The sequence below is a fragment of the Gadus chalcogrammus genome, unplaced genomic scaffold (genome assembly GCF_026213295.1).
Source record: "Gadus chalcogrammus isolate NIFS_2021 unplaced genomic scaffold, NIFS_Gcha_1.0 GACHA072, whole genome shotgun sequence".
Lineage (NCBI taxonomy): Eukaryota > Metazoa > Chordata > Actinopteri > Gadiformes > Gadidae > Gadus > Gadus chalcogrammus.
In genome coordinates this window covers 254,372-272,569 of record NW_026613507.1, presented here as the reverse complement: position 1 = coordinate 272,569, position 18,198 = coordinate 254,372, and the positions used below count along the sequence as shown (strand labels likewise).

General features: G+C 43.4%; 1 long non-coding RNA gene across 12 annotated transcripts; it reads left to right on the top strand.

Annotated features, from left to right (window-relative positions):
- Window positions 1–2,723: 2,723 nt before the first annotated feature.
- On the top strand, window positions 2,724–17,041 carry LOC130378353 (uncharacterized). 12 transcript variants are annotated; one of them, XR_008894654.1, is made up of 17 exons: window positions 2,724–2,914; window positions 3,324–3,405; window positions 3,802–3,857; window positions 3,947–3,993; window positions 4,397–4,425; window positions 13,099–13,156; window positions 13,390–13,483; window positions 13,818–13,929; window positions 14,062–14,142; window positions 14,239–14,317; window positions 14,424–14,502; window positions 14,800–14,887; window positions 15,105–15,306; window positions 15,630–15,809; window positions 15,961–16,024; window positions 16,224–16,334; window positions 16,546–17,041. It is a non-coding gene; the product is annotated as an uncharacterized LOC130378353 (long non-coding RNA). The 12 variants fall into 12 exon arrangements; XR_008894651.1 differs by having other exon boundaries at window positions 3,324–3,857; window positions 13,823–13,929; XR_008894659.1 differs by having other exon boundaries at window positions 3,324–3,857; window positions 15,105–15,258.
- The last annotated feature ends 1,157 nt before the right edge of the window (window positions 17,042–18,198 follow it).

Genomic DNA, 18,198 nt, shown 5'->3' with positions numbered 1-18,198 from the left:
AGAATGCAGGAAATCACATCTTATAAAAATAAATAAAAGAGGAATTTGCAAGGACAGCTACGAGTCTTTTCCCGATTTCCAACAGCTGCCGTAGCCACGACAACAAGCGACGCATTCGGCTGATGGTCACCAGTTAACACAGTCACGAGTTGAACTGAAAAACCGCACTTCATTTTCAGACGTTCAGCAAGTCCAGTTCTGTATTGGCCCAAGTTGAGGAAGCAGTCGTCTGTGAAATGTTTGGCGCAGACTGGCGCACTTCCAGAGAAAATAAAATCAACCCACTGGCAGGTTCTTCAGAGGCTCGGATGAAGGAACTAAAAGTAGACTTTTGTGTTAATTTGCACATCTGAACACTGAGCAACTGTCATGCTTGCAAGCTATGATGTCTCTCCAGGAAAGAAGCTGAAGCTGAGCTCACACGGTCGTTGCTCATTTTCTCATGGGCGGTCGGGACAAATTCTCTAGGCGGGCAAAGCAGGGAAAGGGGAGGTAACCTTTCCGAGCATTTTTTAAAAAGTTTGACCCCCAATCACTGCAACCTAACCTTTAGCAACCTATAGAGCAAGATGCCTACCCCTACCTGTTACCACATATATCCTTATTCACTGTCTAACCCCTGCCTGTTAGCACATATATCGTTATTCACTGTCTAACCCCTACGTGCTGCTTAATCACATGTAACTGTATTGACTGTCTAACCCCTACCTACCCCTTGAATGGCATGTATCTATATACTGTAAGAAGTATTAGGGTAAACGGGTCTAAATGGTATCAACCACCATAGTAACGATAAAAAACGTTAAATTCAAATAATTTTCTGTTGAGAACTGAAAGAATTTTGTAATAACTAACAAACGAATCGTCATATACAATCATTGAACGACTTATGAAAATAAAATACACATTTCTCGCTAGAAATGTAAAAGAAATAATGACGAATGCATATCAAAATATTGCATTTTTCACCATGAATATTTCAGCATTTTCAAATTTTCAGTTTGTTTTGTGTTGAGGTATTATTACCTATAGAAGATGTGTCAAAAAACCTTCTGTCAATAACTAGCTATATTTTGTGTGAAATTATTGATTTCTTAGGGATCCATGTAATCGGGATAAAGTACATGCTACTATTCCCTGATCTAATGCGTCAAACGTTTGATTCAACTTTTTTTTTTAAAGTTATCTTTCACACCATTCATTGATATCTTTTAGACTTGAAGTTAAAATAATAAATTCATCATCTTTTCGTTTAACTTTCATTAGACAAACAAGGAGTGAAGGGTGACCAATGCTAGGAATCTTCTGACTCTGTCCCATTAGAATAAAGCTGCATTCTAGAGAGAGGACCGGCATGAACTGACTCAAGCATCACTGAGATCTAGACATTTAACCAGGGACCTTTTAAGTGGATCCTCTTCAACCATGAACTGACTCAAGCATCACTGAGATCTAGACATTTAACCAGGGACCTTTTAAGTGGATCCTCTTCAACCACGATTGCAGATTGTGATATAAGGTATGAACTAGAAAATAATGGCAGTAGAAAGACAGCAATTAGAAAGTCAAAACAAGAGGTAGTTGGCATTAAGCACACAGAATGAAAAGGTAAGTGAAATGAACACAATCATGTATAATGTGGGGTTTAATTGCCGTCTATTTCACTAGTGAACTTTGCAGGATTTTTCTAATAACAGAGGTAATGACAGTATTGTGGAAATATCAAGAGTTACTTTAATATACAATTATATACAAATGATAGAAACCCGATTTATTTAATTACTAGTCAAATGAAAGGAATTTCTATACGTTCTCCTTGGACCTAGAGATACCTCCTGTACTCTCTAATTGAAAGGTTTTAAGATTGTTTGCATTAACAATTTAACTTATTGGACGAATGCTTGATAACTTTGCTGCCTGTTTCTTCCCATGATTAAGCTCTAAAATTAAATCAAATATTTTGCTGTCAGAAGTGTCCTAGAAATAAGTTATTCATCACACAGACATAATTTATAAACAATAAAAACAGAAAAGTCGTCGGTGAAATGTTTGGCGCAGACTTTCGCATTTCCAGAGAAAATGAAATCAACCCACTGCTTCTTCAGAGGCTCGGATGAAGGAAGTAAAAATAAACGTTTGTGTTCATTTGTACTACATCCAAACACTGAGCAACTGCCATGCTTCGCTCGTTTGCAAGACATGAAGTCTCTCCAGGAAAGAACTATGTGGGCTGAGCTCACACGGTCGTAGCTCATTTTCTCATGGGTGGTCGGGACCAATTCTCTGGGCGGGCAAAGCAGAGAAAGGGGAGGTAACCTTTCCCCGTTGCACCTAAGCAAGAAATACAGGCTTGATGCAAATAATACCTTGTTTTCTTTCCATTATTTTTTTAACCCTTCTGCATTGGTTCTTATTGGTGGTTTGTTGAACTTACAGGTTCCTCTTTGATGAATGACTAAAAGAAAGCCAAGAGGCCGTTTATCAAAGCCAGGCTCTGTTATGGCATGTGGAACCACTAGGGGGCACGTACACACGTACATACACACACACACACACACGCAAACACACGCACACACACGCACGCACACGCACGCACGCACACCGTGAGGACCCAGTCGGGTCTTTGACCCCGCCCCTGCTGTGTGTATGCGTGTGTTTCTCTCCCTCCTACTTAGGAGATTGTCTGCAGGTGTGGACGGACGGTGCTGCAGGAGCCTGGCCAGACAACAGACCGGCGGGGTATACGAACCTCGCTGAACATACCCAGCCATTCGACAGAGACGCAACTCACGATCAGAGTTAAATGGTACTACGAAGCTCACTTAGGATTAGAGGGGTTTTATATGCGTCTGAAAAAACCCCAGTACAGAAACAATAGGGGCTAAGCAGCTTCGCTGCTCGGACCCCTAATAAGGTACGTCCAACCTGCCTTATTCTATAATTTAGGGAATTCACTTTAATTAATTTTACTCTGCAATAACTTGAATGGAACTTCAGATGTTTGGGGACAAGCAGCACAGCAGTCAGGTAGCTATAAAGCTATAATAAACCGCGTATTTTGTTTATTTAGATAAAGCATTATGAAAATGTTTGCATGCACAATAAAGGCAATAAAAATGCGATATGCGTGGTAGAGAGACGGAGAAGGGAGGAAGGAGAGGAGAAAGTGTGTGTGTGTGTGTGTGTGTGTGTGTGTGTGTGTGTGTGTGTGTGTGTGTGTGTGTGTGTGTGTGTGTGTGTGTGTGTGTGTGCGCACTTCAGTTTAACCAGTGAATGAGTCTCTCTGGTCTCTTTGATGAAAGCTTCCTTCTCCCTCCTCAAAGGGCCGTTCAGGATGCTGCCAAGTTACGGGTGCAATGGAGACGGTGTCTCGCAGAGCGCTCAGAGAGCAGATGTTCTCGTGTGGTAACATCGCCCTCTGCTGTCCACATCCGCTCACTACACACACAGGGACGCAAGATCATACGGGACTTGCTTTTCACCAACTTGACATCAGTAACACACACACACACACACACACACACACACACACACACACACACACATGCACACAGTAAGGTGAATTGAATGAAGACTTTTTCGTTTTGAAGTATGAATCTAAATCAGTCAAATCAGACTCATCCCTTTAATTAAAATGAGGGAGGTCATATAAGATCAAACACAGAGCTGAAATAGCCTCTCACTGTTACCAAGTGAGAACCTGCGTTGGGTTTCACTAATTAGCTCACCTGCCGAAGCTCGCCTGCCAAGTGTTTTTCTTAATTAGTTAATTGGTTGCATCTGGTGCGTTTCACTTAAAAGGGAGCCGGACAGTACGTTGGAGTTCTCCACTGGCAGTGTAGCGTCTCCCAAACGCGGTATGTTGTGTTCCCAGAAATCAGAACGTGTGTTTAATGTTTTGTTGAGGTCTGTTGTAACTTATTTGACATCTCTTCCTGTTTCATAGGTTAAAGACTTTTTGAAGTAAGGAGGAGCATCTCATCTGAACCTGATGTGAGTAGAATTGTGTGGTAAAGCACAACTGTGGTGACTTGTATGTTGAATATAAATCACTGATAATGTGCGAAGGAAATCAGGGATTGTGGTGGTTTAACTCTCATTTGAAATTTAAATAATGAGTCTACCTGAAAGTAACATTTTAGAAACTATACATTCAAACTTGTCAAAGTAAGAGGTAAATCACTCTTGACTAATGACAGTCAAATAATTAGTGTAACTTATATAAAAAAGCTGGATTAGTTAATTATCTTAATCATTATTTAAAAGTTGGATGATCCCAAAAGCCCTGAATTTGTATTGTCATTCATTTATCTGATTTAATGGAGATGGTAGATGTTGAACTGTGGGACAGTGCCCAAGTTTGGGGAAAATTAGTAATCTGTTCTTTCCTTCAAAGGTCTATCATGGATATGTAACTGCAGTTCTGTGAGTATCCCAACTTGACCATGAAGGCAAGGCAAGGCAACTTTATTTATATAGCACTTTTCATACACAAGGCAGACTCAAAGTGCTTCACATATAAACATTGTTATACAATAAAATAAAATAATAGATAAGTAAAGGAAAACATATGCAAAGAAATTAGTAAAATAGAAAGTGCAATGTATTTAAGATCAGATCAACAGTCTCTCTGGTATCCGCGTCGGGACTCCAACCCGACCTAAAAGGAACTTGGTACTTTCTCTGGGACTCCAACCCGGATTCTAGTAACCCTTATCCTTTCTCTCTGGTATCAGATCATGTATCTTTCTGGTAAAAATAGAAAATTTAATTGAAAGTTAAAAAGGCTTTTTAGTAAGTAAAATTGAAAGTGCAATGTATTTAAGAAAGTGAGAAAATTTAATTGAAAGTTAAAAAGGCATTTTAGTAAAATAAAGGTAAAGTATTTAAGATTTAGCAGAAAGCTAAAGCAAACATAAAAGTCTTCAATCTTGTTTTGAAGGTGCTCAGAGTTGGGCAAGTCTTAAATCCTCAGGGAGTTTATTCCAGCTATTTGTTGCATAGTAACTAAATCCTGCTTTCCCATGTTTCGTGTTTACTCTGGGGATAATTAACAGATTGGTCTCAGAAGATCTTAGTGTTCTAGAAGGCTTATGTAGTGGAAGCATATCAGTTAAATATTTTGGGCCTGAACCATGTAGGGATTTATAGGTTAGCAACATGATTTTAAAATCAATTCTCTGACCTACAGGAAGCCAATGTAACGATTTAAGAATTGGTGTAATATGTTCAAATTTTTTGGTCTTTGTTAAAACTCTAGCAGCAGCATTCTGAACAAGCTGAAGCTTCCTTAGAGTTTGTTTTGGGAGACCTGTAAGGAGACCATTGCAGTAATCAAGCTTACTAGTGATAAAGGCATGTACAAGTTTTTGTAAGTCTTCGGTGGACATGAGCCCTCTAAGTCTTGCTACATTTTTAAGGTGATAATATGCAGATTTTGTAACTGATTTGATGTGACTTTCGAAATGTAAATCAGAATCCATGATAACCCCTAGATTTCTGGCTTTGATTGAGGTTTTCAGGGACAGAGAGTGAAGGTGTTGGGTTACTTTAAGCCTTTCCGTTTTAGCACCAAATACAATTATCTCTGTTTTATCCTCATTTAGCTGAAGGAAATTTCGGCACATCCAGTCTTTCACTTGCTCAATGCACTGGCACAGCAGATCTATGGGCCGATAGTCATTTGGTGATAGCGATACATAGATTTGCGTGTCATCAGCATAGCAATGATGGTCAATATTGTTATTATGCATGATTTGCCCTAGTGGGAGCATGTAGATGTTGAATAAAGAGGGTCCTAAGATTGAACCTTGTGGGACTCCACACATCACGTTGGTTGATTCTGATACAAAGTCGCCGATGGAAACAAAGTAGTTCCTATTTTGTAGGTAGGATCTGAACCAATTTAAGACTGTGCCTGAAAGCCCCACCCAGTTTTCTAACCTGTCCAAAAGTATTGTATGGTCTACAGTGTCGAATGCAGCACTGAGGTCTAGTAGCATTAGTATTGAGGTTTTGCCAGAGTCTGTGTTAAGACGGATGTCGTTTACAACTTTAATGAGGGCGGTCTCAGTGCTGTGCAGGGGTCGAAATCCTGATTGGAAGGTGTCATAACAACCAGTTGATTCCAGGAAGTGATTAAGTTGCTGGAGGACAACTTTCTCAATGATTTTACTTATGAAGGGCAGATTTGATATTGGTCTGTAGTTGTTAATAATAGAGGTATCTAGGCTCCGCTTTTTTAAAAGGGGTTTAATAACTGCAGTTTTCAGGGCTTTTGGGAAGTTGCCTGACTGGAGAGAGTTGTTAACTATCTGCAATACGTCTATTGCTAGGCAGTCAAAAACATTCTTAAAGAGGTTGGTAGGTAAAGAATCAAGGCAACAGGTGGATGGCTTTAGTTGCGTAACAGTTTCCACAAGAGTTTTAGAGTCAATAACATTAAAGCATGCCATCCCTGCCACGTTACTTTTGCCTGAACAGGGTGGTAGTCCAACATTTTTGTTTGAAGTGGAGATATTGATGGCGCGTCTGATGCCTTCAATTTTATCAGTATAAAAAGCTGCAAACTCATTGCATTTCTGCGTGGAATGGAGATCAGGTGGAATTTGTGTTGGGGGGTTGGTCAGTCTGTCAACAGTTGCAAATAGGGTTTTTGCATTATTATTATTGGATTTAATGATATTGGAGAAAAATGTTTCTCTAGCACTTTTTAAGTCTGAATTGTAGGCACAGAGGCTCTCTGTAGATATCATGGTGAATATGAAGTTTTGTTTTACGCCAGATGCGTTCAACCTTCCTGCATTCTTTTTTCTGTGCTGTTACAGAAGCAGCTTTTCTCCAGGGTGCCTTTTGCTTTCCAGAAATCGTTTTAACCTTATAAGGTGCAATGACATCCATGACTTTCAAAATTTTCAAATTAAAGTTTTCTACAAGATCATCAGCAGAACATGGGTTGAGAGGTGGTAGTAAGGAGATGGCCTTTCTAAAAAGTACATACGATTCTTCATTGATATACCGTTTTTTGACAGTATTTGATTTTGTCTGTATGTCGGGAATAAAATATATATTAAAGAAAACACAAAAGTGGTCAGACAAGGAAGGATCAGTCACAGAGAGATCAGAAACATTGAGGCCCTTTGTGATAACCAGGTCTAGAGTGTGGCCCTTACAATGAGTAGTCTCTTTCACATGTTGGGACAGTTCAAATGTGTCCAAAATGGTACAAAGTTTTTTTGCACACTTGTCATTCAAATCATCAGTATGAAAATTGAAGTCACCAGTTATAACTAGACAGTCAAAGTCTGTGGAGATGCTAGACAATAATTCTGTGAATTCATCGAAAAAATTTGCAGAGTATGTGGGTGGCCTGTAAATAATTAATAGGAGAACTCTGGGGGAGCATTTCAATACAGCACAAAGGTATTCGAATGATGGAAAATCACCAAATAACATCTGTTTCCCCTGAAAATCATTTTTAAATATAACAGCAACCCCTCCACCTCTTTTTCCAGATCTACATGCATCAAAAAAGTTATAGTTGGGAGGAGCTGTCTCTATCAGAACGGTTGCACTGTTATTTTGTTCCAGCCATGTTTCAGTTAAAAACATAAAATCCAGATTAGAGGTGGTAATAAAATCATTAACTAAAAATGATTTGTTATTAAGAGACCTAACATTAAGTAGACCCATCCTGATGGTGTTGTTGATAGGCTTTAAGGTTGTTTTTGGTTTGGAGGAAATATGTATGAGATTTGTGAGGTTAGCAGTGTGTCTAAGTTTCCCTTTGTTTACTCTCTTAGTGGTTACAGCAGGAATGCAAAAGTTGCCATGTTTTGACATAGGCAACCTTGGGTTCAGCAGATTATGCGAAACTTCCTTTATATTTTGTCTACGGCTGAACCCTTTTTTGTCTCAGTAATACTCAGGACTACTATCAGTACAGGGGGCGGGGGGCTGGGGTGCCCTCCGCTTGGGTGTTATCAGCCTGTGGGAATGACCTGGCGATGCTATCATTGACACAGATGCAAGTTTGATGCCTACATATTCCTGTTTCTTAAATTCAGCTGGAAAATCGCAAAGGGAGGAGACAGTGGAGCTGGAGTTGTTGTGGCTATGGGAGAGATGAGGAGGGGGGTGGCCGTTCCTCGCCAAGCCAGCATCAGCGATGGGGGAGGGCACGGTGTCCATGGTGTCGGGCAGGCTGTTGTCTCTCTTCAAGGTCTTTGGTCTGTAATGCAGAGGAGGGGGGTGGCCGTTCCTCGTCAAGCCAGCATCAGCGATTGGGGAAGGCACAGTGTTGATGGCGTCGGGCGGGCTGTTGTCTCTCTTCAAGGTCTGTGGGCTGTCTGCTATCTGTGTGTCAGATAGTGGCAGAGTAGATGTGTGGGGGAGGCTGTAGTCTCGCTTCTTCTCAACCTGTGCTCTGATTGTGGCCTGTGCGTCAGACCATGGCAAGATTGTGGCCTGTGCGTAAAGCGAGAAGAGAAGATTGTCCCTCAACAGTTTTGAGCCTAACCTGTTTGGGTGTAGGCCATCTGCTCTGAAAAGATATTTGCGCCCCCAGAATAAGTTGAAATTGTCAATAAAGCCCCTTCCTCTTTCATTGCAGACTCTGGAAAGCCATGTATTCAGTGCAAGTAGACGACTGAATCTGTTTATTCCCCTGTCAACTGTTGGTATGGGTCCACTGATGAATGAGTTGATGTGTATTTTGTCCAGTGTATCCAATAGATCAGTGTAATCCCTCTTCAGAAGTTCTGACTGTTCTCTTTGAATATCATTAGATCCTGCATGCACAATAATCTGTGAGATATTGGGGTTTTCCAATATGATTTTGGCTAGTTTATGGTTGATATCACTAACCATTCCATATGGGAAGTTGTATGTTTTGATCTTCTTACCGGTTATATCCTTGATGGTTGAGTCTCTTATAATCAGAGTGTCTGGTTCATCTGCTTCCTCTGAGATGGGCCCTTGTTGGACGGTGGCAGACACATGCGCAGCCCGCCACCGTGGCGACTGGTTGTTCCATGTCTGTCTGTACCGTCTGTCCGGACACATTTCAGGGGTCAGGGGTGCACAGGTGGCCGAGGCATGCGCAGCTCGCCTCCATGGCGACTGGTTCATGTTCCGTCTCTGTCCGCACTGTCCGTCCGGACGCATCTCGGGGCTCAGGGGTGCATGGGTGGCAGGCTCGTTCGTGGACTCTTGAAGTGGCAGGAACCGGTTCTTCAGTGGCAGGGTTAATTTCAGTGACGGGCTAATCCGGCTGATAACTTTAGCTTTGGGTAGTTTAGCTTTTGGTGTTGAGTGATCTTGTTGATTCACTTTGGTATGTTGTTTTGGCTTAGCGCCGACTCTGTGCCAGTGAGACGCAGCTGGAACTGTCTCTCTCTTGTCCAGCTTCGGGAACGATACAGTGTAGCTTTGATCATCTTGCTGTATCTGAGTGAGCTCAGCAAACTCACCCATCGGCACTGTATCCTGTAGGGGTCCTTTGCATTTTTCTAATGCTGCTAGTCTCGTTTCAATTAAAGCCACCGTCTGTTGCAGTTTGGTGCAGTCTGTGCATTTCCCAGTCTCCGTGCCTGAGATATCCGAGTACAGAGGCATGTTGGCGATAGGAAAGTCCAAGGCTTTTTCTGCGGTCTGATCCGGGAGTAAAAAGTGCCAAAAAGTATTGTTGAATCGAGCGATGGAGGACGACGAAAACAAACTATATACTGTTAGGTATTGTGATCATGAAATAAAATAAGATAAAGTAGATCTGAACGATAAATTAAGTAGTTTTTTCCAATGCCTAGCGGAGCTTTGGGAAACATGACCTCTCTCTCTGCTACACACACACTTGAAGTTGAACTGCGAACTGTAAGTGATTAGTTTCTCATTACTCTTGGGCACATTGATGTACTTTGGCTTCCTGGCGAGTTAACCTGTTAGCTGAAGGTTGATCTGAGAAGTGAGGATGTTTTATTGGTTCATGGGTTACTGAGGTGTTTGTTTTATGTTGGTTTTAATGGTTTGTTAAAACGGTTACAGGTTCTAAGTTATCGTTGTAAACTGGAGTAATGGGTTGGGTTCTGATATCTTCAGTCTTCTTTCCAGCTACTCTCCTGAGCTCTGCATCTTCATCACATGAGTGTTGCTTTACTGATGAGGTTGTGGTCTGAGTGAGCAGAGGTGCATACTGGGATACAGAGCTGTCTGAAGTCTACATGTCTGTAGACGCGCCCCCTCAGGGGAAACCGAGTGTTTGAGAAACCGTCGTGACGTCAGTTACCTGGACTAGAATGTTCTTTAAGATGGAGACAGGGATTCAGAAGGAGAAACGCCAGGGGAGATGAGGGGGCTCCTCATCTCAACGACTGAAACACAACTACAGTCTGACACAGAGAACCATGGAACACATTCAACAGTCCCCTCCAGGCATCGTGAATCCTCAGGAACAGTTTCATTTCCAAGAAGGTCTTATTTGGGGCCATCCCCAGATGTATCCTGCTCCTCAAGAGCCACCCCCCTCCACTGGGTGGTCTACTGAACGGATGACCACCTTCCTGTCCTCGGGCTGACTAAAGCTGCACCGTTTGCATCTGTGAAGCCCCCTCATTCAGGAAACCACTGGACTACAAAGACATGACTTCAGAGACGTTGAATCTACCTTGGAGACGCCAAGAATAATCCATCACCAATGTGGGACGCCACTGAAGAATGTTGTACATAATTTACGCCTCTGGAGACATTGGTTGTTCTGTTCTGGGTGCCCTGGCAGGAGAGCTGGGGTTGGATGATGGAATGTTCTTTGGCATGAGGCTTTTACCCTGCATGATTGTTTGGCCTTTTATGGCTCAGTGGTGTGTGTGGGTTTGACATGAGATGGATGATTTTTGAGCATCTGGCATGGGGTTCTACGTGTGTTTGGTTCCACTTGGCATGGGGTTCTACGTCCGTGTCCTGGGTTCTCTGTGTGTGTGTGTGTGTGTGTGTGTGTGTGTGTGTGTGTGTGTGTGTGTGTGTGTGTGTGTGTGTGTGTGTGTGTGTGTGTGTGTGTGTGTGTGTGTGTGTGTGTGTGTGTCCGGCTTGCTTTGACGGTGATAATGTTCATACGGGGGTCTGTGTGGTTGGCTTGGGATATTGGAATGGTCAACTAAATCATACCTGATGGACGGCCACACGTTTACTTGAGGCCTCCAGTTGACATGCAGAGCCCAGAGTGACGCTCCGGAGCGATATCCAACACACTGGGCAGGAAGGAGAGTATCCAACTCGAGTGTAAAAGGATGCAAGCGGCGTGTTCAGATCAGTGACTTCAAACTAGGACTACACCAATCAGGATCAATGGAGGATGGACACCTAAAGGAATTCCCAAAGGAGAGTCTGACGTTGGAAATGGACCTAAATGGATATTCAAGATGACCTTCAGACCTGCAAGGAGACGGCTCTTCATACCTGGCTGGATTGATGGAGAGCCCTGTGGATCTTGTCTCGCTCTCAGTTGCACGTCTTCGCAGGCTGAACTGTATTTGTTTCGGACAGGACTAGCTGAACGATTGGTTCTGATTTAAGGGAACCAATCGTGGGAACTCCAACTAGTGCGCTCTTCGAGCTGAAGTTGTGCTCTTCAGCTGAGGAGGTAAGGAAACCTTCACTGGGGCTTCAAGGTGTAAAGAGGAGGACTGTTTCAAAGTGTTCCATGGTACTCTGATGAAGACCGTTGTTGTGTTTCACTGGCTGAGGGGAAGAACCCTCACATCTTCCTCTTGGCCTTTCTCCTCTGAGAATCCTGCCGCCATCTTGAAGGATATTCTAGCGCATGTAACTTATGTCACGACACATTCTCAAACACTTGGTTTCTCCTGAGGGGCTTGTCTATAGAACTGAAGACGTCAGACAGCACTGTATCCCAGCCTGCATCTCTGCTCACTCAGACCACACCCCCATGAGTAGGATGCAACACTAGCGATGGAGATGTAGAGTTTTATAAGTAACGAGGGAGAAGACAAAGGTGATTAGAACACAATGGCATGTCAAGTCTGTAAATCTTTAAACCATGAAGATGGTTGGATAGTTCAGGAATTGGGCTTTATTTTAGTATGGGCAGTCCTTATTGAATGATTCCATTGTTTTTAGGCAAGGATTTGTTGTTGTGGGATGTACATGGTAGTTTGGTTCTTCGTACGGTTTTGATTGATATAACTTGTACACACTGGGTGCATAATAATTTAAAGGTACACTGAATAGTAGTAATGACCAACAGCAACAAACAGATCTCCTCAAGGTAAGTCTGTTGGCTGTGTTTTAATGAAGACCATCGCTGGACTACAGGATCTTCCTCCGTTCAGCTCAAGGTGAGGCGCTGGTTCTGTTTTTTCTTTGGTTGGTTCCGGGCGGAATGTTCGGATTCCAGTCGGACGGTTTGTGCTTCCCGCCGTGGAAGGTTTTGAGTGCGGTCACTTGATTTAGTCCCAATGGTTAGCATAGAACGTTGTAGTCTTGACAACCATTAGAAGCCACCTAGCAGTTAGTTGGATAGGAATCTGGCTGAACGTTCTGGATTGTATTTGCGTAACCTCGAGCCGTTGCCAACGGAAACTATTTTTCAGTCGTTTCCATTGGGAAATGTTTTCCCCTTATCTTGAACAACTTAAGTTTGATATTAAATACATACTGACACGTACAATATGTTGATAATTTCCGATGGTTGCGGCGTACTTTTAACCACGTTAACGGGACTCTCGCTGCGTACGAAACGGCATTCTACTTGCGGGCCCATTTCTGACATCAGTGAAGGCTGAAAAACATTTGAAGGTGGAAGGCAATTTGACATTTCTTCAGCGGAACCCAGCACCTGAATATGGCGAGTAAATTTGATTTAATATCAATACTACTTAGTGTTCTTTGTTACTTCTATCCGCTGTCATTAATTGCCACATAAGTTAAACCCTACCTAATGGAATGACGTTAAACAACGACTTTGGTGCTGAGTTACCAACTGGTTAATATCAAAGCTAAAATAATGGCCGTCCTTCCCATGTGTTACAGTAGAAGATACTCTGTATCTGTACAAGGTTAAAAAGGTAACATGTAGTTTGTCCCAAGGTGTCCACCTCCTCACCCAGAGCCAGACCTCCACCTCCTCACAAGTCCTCCAGAACAGGTCAGTGCTCTTGTGTGTGAGTAGTGGTCAGTTTCAATGCATGGCCTGAACCACATCTTTAAACTTTTAGACTGCTCTGTCTTCATTCCCAAAATGGAATGCTCATGTCTGGTCTCAAGTATTTTCCAGCCTTGAGTTATAAAATAATAGTTAATTTAATTGTATAACTAGGTTTTGGATGAGTCAATTAAGTTTATTGTTGGGCAAATGCTGATATAAATCTGCTGCTGTAGCTGAAAGGCGAGGCTGGGGACCGGAGGCTTGTGGTGCCAGGGTGGACCGGTGACTGAGGCTGGAGACCAGGGGCCTGCAGCACCGGACCAGGGGGTAACCGTCACCAAGCTCATCTCAAACACTAAAATCCACGCTAGTTTAGGTCTGGTTTTAATCATCTTATGACTTTATCTGTGCAAAGCTGTGATTTGAGTTAATTCATACCAGGTTTATGTAGGAGTCATATGAGCCATTATTGTTACTAGTGCTGCTATGACCGTAGTGGATGAATTGCGGAATGCGACAATCTGCAGACGTTGTCTAATTTAAGTGTTCAAATATGTTTTAAATTCGTCTTCCATTTTACAAGTGAACCTCAGATGCAGGAGGTGGGGTGTGTTGTGTCCCCAGGTGATTTACTGCTGAGACCAACTGTGTTTGTAACCAGACCAGGAATCCATGGCTGAAGGAGCTGATGGAGGAGCCGTGCTGAAGGAGCTGACGGAGGCCCTGCCTGGTGGAGGATGTCTGTCGTGGGGTAGATGGAGCCTGACTCTGAAGTGATTATCACACTCACTGCCACTTCTCGTAGAATACTGCTACCACAAACCACCGGCGTTTGTACCACATATACCAGACGACTACATCCGTTTTACCACATATTGAAGCAAGACTTCTGCTGTTTGTTCCAGACCAGGACTCTGTCTGAGGGGAGCTGATGGAGGAGCTGAGACGCTGGAGGACGACTAGGAATCGACCAACAGGGATTCCTCGTAAGTTTGTATTTACTTACATGGTTGACTTAAAGGGCAAAATACAGCTGTTACTTTGACATGCGTTAACAAACTACTGCTGTGTTTTCTTACTAGGACGTGTTTCTGGAGCGGAGGCGAGCTGGTAGGGGAGCCATGAATCTGGAGGATGACCATGACTCTACCAACAAGGATTGTAAGTTTGTATTAACCTAACAAAGTGGAAATAAAGGGCTTAAAAATGAGACAAACGACATGTTTGTTACCAGACGTTGGGGCCAGACTTGCGCTGTTTGTTCCAGACCAGGACTCTGGGTGAGGAGAGCTGATGGAGGAGCCAAGACTCTGGAGGACGACATCACTCTACCAACAAGGATCCTCGTAAGTTTGCATTAAGTAAACAGAGTGGACTTGTTGTAACGCAGGATTAGTTTGTCCAGTAGAAGTTAAGGCATACTACTGTGGTTGGTTACCAGACAAACTACTGCTGCTACTTTGTTACGCGCCATTAGAGCCCAACTACTCCTGTGTTTGTGACCTTACATTAGAGACAAACTACTACAGTGTTTGTTACCTTACATTAGAGCAAACTACTCCTGTGTTTGTTACCTTTCATTAGAGACAAATTACTACTGTGTTTGTTACCTTACATTAGAGACAAATTACGTTTGTAACCAGACAAGGAATCTGGAGGACTGACGGAGAAGCCGTACATCTGGAAGGCAAATCCTGAGGACGACCAGGACTCTACCATCAAGGATTCCTCGTAAGTTTGCATTATCTGGATATAGTGGACTAGGTAGGGGGTTGGGGGTTCAACTCTCAGACCAATGGTGCCGGCATTCAAGTCCTCAGGATACAGTGATGCGTCCTTGAGCAAGGCGTCCTAAAGCCTGCCTGCTCCTTAATGACATCTCTTTGGTTCAGATAATGTTGCATCTTTTGAATATTGAACCTAATCCATGTCCATTTGGTCCGGGCAGACACACCTGAGCTGAACCTCACCTGATCATGTTTGGTCGGGGGTAGAACCACCTGAGCTGAACCCGCCCTGATCCTGACATCCTGCTGGTCCCGTCTCCTCAGTTCATCTGAGCCTCGTCCTCCAGAAGACCTGCTGAGCTCAGCAGTCTGAGGGTGATGGATCAATGACCTCCAGTGGGAGTGATCTTCTTGACCCCACATGTAACCGTGTGCTTCCACACGTCTTTCTCTCACGTCTGTCACTAACTTCACTACTCTCTACTCCTTCCTCTTCTTCTTCCTTCTCTGTGGTTCGAACCTTTACACGGAAGGCGCGTCTTCCTGCCCTCAGAGGGTTCAGCGTTAGGGTTGAGAGTCAGGGTTTAGAGTCAGGGAAAGAGCTGGTCAGGGAGGACTGGTTTTACACAAACCTCTTCACTTGCTTTCTGAATGGTGGTGACATTTTGAAAAGATTCATTTGGGAAAATGTTTTCCTCTGCTTTCCTTTACAAAAATATGTATCAAACTTCTGTGTTTGTAACCAGACCAGGAATCCATGGCTGATGGAGCTGCCCCGCTGAAGGCCCTGCCTGGTGGAGGAGCTGATGGAGGCCCTGCCTGGTGGAGGAGCCGTGCTGAAGGCCCTGCCTGGTGGAGGTGCTGAAGGCCCTGCCTGGTGGAGGAGCTGGTGGAGGCCCTGTCTGGGGAAGGACGTCCGTCGTGGGGTAGATGGAGCCTGACTCTGAAGTGATCATCACACTCACTGCCACTTCTTGTAGAATACTGCTACCACAAACTACCGGCGTTTGTACCACATATACCAGACAACTACATCTGTTTTACCACATGTTGAAGCAAGACTTCTGTTTGTTCCAGACCAGGACTCTGTCTGAGGAGAGCTGCTGGAGGACGACTAGGAATCGACCAACAAGGATTCCTTGTAAGTTTGTATTTACTTACATGGTTGACTTAAAGGGCAAAATACAGCTGTTACTTTGACATGCGTTAACCAACTACCGCTGTGTTTTCTTACTAGAATGTGTTTCTGGTGCGGAGGCAAGTTGGTTGGGGAGCCGCAAATCTGGAGGATGACATCACTCTAATTACAAATTACTACTGTGTTTGTTACTTTACATTAGAGACCAATTACGTTTGTAACCAGACCAGGAATCTGGAGGACTGATGGAGAAGCCGTACATCTAGAAGGCAGATCCTGAGGACCACCAGGACTCTACCATTAAGGATTCCTCGTAAGTTTGCAAGATCTGGACATAGTGGACTAGGTAGGGGGTTAAACTCTCAAACCAATGGTGCCGGGTTCAAGTCCTCAGAATACAGTGATGCGTCCTTGAGCAAGGCGCCCTAAAGCCTGCCTGCTCCTTAATGACTTATCTTTGGTTCAGAAAATGTTGCATCTTTTGAATATTGAACCTAATCAATGTTCTTGTTTGGTCCGGGCAGACACACCTGAACTGAACCCGCCCTGATCCTGACATCCTGCTGGTCCCGTCTCCTCAGTTCATCTGAGCCTCGTCCTCCAGAAGACCTGCTGAGCTCAGCAGTCTGAGGCTGATGGATCAATGACCTCCAGTGGGAGGGATCTTCTTAACCCCACATGTAATCGTGTGCTTCCACACGCCTTTCCCTCACGTCTGTCACTAACCTCACTACTTCACTACTCTCTACTGCTTCCTCTTCTTCCTTCTCTGTGGTTCGAACCTTTACACGGGAGGCGCGTCTCCATTCCCTCAGAGGGTTCAGCGTTAGGGTTGAGAGTCAGGGTTTAGAGTCAGGGACCAAGGTGGTCAGGGAGGACTGCTTTTACACAAACCTCTTCACTTGCTTTCGGAATGGTGGTGACATTTTGAAAAGATTCATTCGGGAAAATGTTTTCATCTGCTTCCCTTTACAAAATTGTATTGAACTTCTGTCAAGTGTTTTTGTTTATATATTAAAATCCCACATTGACTTCTACATGTTTGGTCCGGTTCATTTAATTGTCCTTTAACTTGGTTAATGTCAAGCTAAACTCCTGCAATACATTTAATATACATGATTGTTATTCAGCAATGTTCACATAATCCATTCAGTAAAAATATGAAACCGCAATATTACTACAAAATTCAAGCCTATTCATGTATTTAACAATGTACATACTGCCCTGCAGGCCATTCTCTGCTACTACAACACTTTCAAACCACCAACCCGTCTCACATCAATGTACTATAGCTACGTTGGTTCAAACGGAAAATGTAGTTTGGTGCGAGACTGTTGTCCAGCAGAGGGAGCTGTCATACACCTTAATTATACAGGGATGTCTGTGTATTTACATTTTAAAATGTTCATGTGCTGGTCTAGTTTGTCTGCAAATAACTCGAAGTGGATAAGCAGCACAGCAGTCAGGTAGCTATTTTATGCTAAAATAAACTGCGTATTTTGTTGATTTATGTGAAGCATTATGATTTTTTTTTTTCATGCAAATTAAAGCATAGAAATAATTTTGGCATTTTCATTTTCCGCCTGGGCTAAGCCCCGGATGTTCATGAGACCTAGAAACACCCCTGCCGTCGACGGCGTTCACATCGACGGGCCGGACGTCAGGTGGCGGAGGACGGGGTCCGACGGATGGCAGGGGGCCACAAAGGGCCTCCAACGCCCCCCACTCCAGCTCACACTGAGCCAGTATCCTGTGTACTTATACTCATACTGAGCCAGTATCCTGTGTACATATACTCATACTGAGCCAGTAACCTGTGTACTTATACTCATACTGAGCCAGTAACCTGTGTACTTATACTCATACTGAGCCAGTATCCTGGGTACTTATACTCATACTGAGCCAGTAACCTGTGTACTTATACTCATACTGAGCCAGTAACCTGTGTACTTATACTCATACTGAGCCAGTAACCTGTGTACTTATGCTCATACTGAGCCACTAACCTGTGTACTTGTACTCATACTGAGCCAGTATCCTGTGTACTTATACTGAGCCACTAACCTGTGTACTTATACTCATACTGAGCCAGTATCCTGTGTACTTATACTCATACTGAGCCAGTAACCTGTGTATTTATGCTCATACTGAGCCACTAACCTGTGTACTTGTACTCA